Genomic DNA, 1,669 nt, shown 5'->3' on the forward strand with positions numbered 1-1,669 from the left:
ATCAATAATTACATAACAAAAAAGGAAAAATGAATTACCTTGCAAAGGCAAAATAAAAATCGGTTCTTTTAGGATATTTGATGATTCCAATCGGTTCTTTTAGGCTATTTGACAATTCCTGCAAAGGCAAAATCAAAATTACATCTTAAAACACATTATAAATTGGAAAAAACAAAATTTTTTGCAATAGTTTCAGCTCTTCTTCCTCTGGGTTGAGAAAGCTAAAGCTAGAGAGAGCATATCGGAGCTGAGGTCATTGGTCGGTGGTGCGGGGTCGATGGAGCTGAGAGAGAGAGAGAGAGAGAGAGAGAGAGAGCCAGAGAGAGAGGACGCCGGAACAAAAAAAAGAATAAAAATCAAAGAGAGACGTTTGAGGACAAAAAATTACCTTGTAGATTTTGGCTTGAAAACAGAGAAGCTATGGGGACCAAATCACGGACCACTCATGCTCAGTACACCGGGGCTGGGTGGCCGGAAACTTTGTAGAAAATGAGAGAGAGAGAGAGAGAGAGAGAGAGAGAGAGAGAGAGGGGCAGAGAGAGGCATAGGTGGCGTTCGGTGGTGGGTGTCTTTGGATTTCGAGCTGGCCAGTGCGGTGGGTGGGCGGGCGTTGCTGGAAGGTGGGGGAGACACAGAGAGAGAGAGAGAGAGAGAGAGAGAGACAGAGACAGAGATAGAGATAGAGATCGGTTGGGACGAAAGAAAAGAAGAACAATAATGATGAAAGAAAGGGCAGGAGAGAATGGAAGAGAAAAGAATAAAAAAGAAAAAGAGTTTGAAAAATTTTGACCAAAAACTGGGGCAAGCGTGCGGCAGACGAAAAATTTCGTATCCCGCGCGCCGCCCCCAAAACAACTTGGAGCTGTTTTCTCTCAAAATAGCTCAAATTGGAGCCTTTTTTTTTTTTTTTTTTTTTTTTTTTTTTTTTTAATTTTTAATAAATTTATTAATATATTTTTGATCAATTTATTAATATAGTTTACATATGTTACTTAATATTTATATGTGTGTATATTAGTTAACATATATACTAAATAGTTATCTCATAAACTAACATATTATCTAGTTAACTAACAAATAGTAAGTAAACAAGTTGATCTTGAACACATATTTCGTAGATCGATTCTAATTCGAGATCAACTATTGTATATAAGGTTAGGGATCGATTGGATGATTCTATCGATCATGTGATCATATCATGATCAATTGGACTAATGCACTAGGATCAATCGCTCATTAGATCAAACTTTCACTATGTCAAGTTTGATTGATCAAACTCTATCATGATCAATCAGACTTATGCACTAGGATTAATTAGATATTCGATCAATCAGATATTCTATCGATCCTATGATCATATCATAATTAATTAGACTAGTACTTAGGATCAGTCGTACGTTAGATCGAACTTTCACTGTGTCAAGTTTAATTGATCGAACTCTATCACGATCGATAAGACAAATGCACTAGGATTTATTGGATGTTCAATCAATCAGACTAATACACTTGGATTGATTAGATTTTCTATCGATCCTATGATCCTATCATGATCGATCATACTAGAACTTAGGATCAATCGCACGTTAGATTGAACTTTCACTGTGTCAAGTTTGATTGATCGAATTCAATCACGATCGATCAAAGTAATGCACTAGGATTGATTGGATTT

This window comes from Alnus glutinosa, chromosome 4 (assembly GCF_958979055.1).
Source record: "Alnus glutinosa chromosome 4, dhAlnGlut1.1, whole genome shotgun sequence".
NCBI classification, from domain to species: domain Eukaryota; kingdom Viridiplantae; phylum Streptophyta; class Magnoliopsida; order Fagales; family Betulaceae; genus Alnus; species Alnus glutinosa.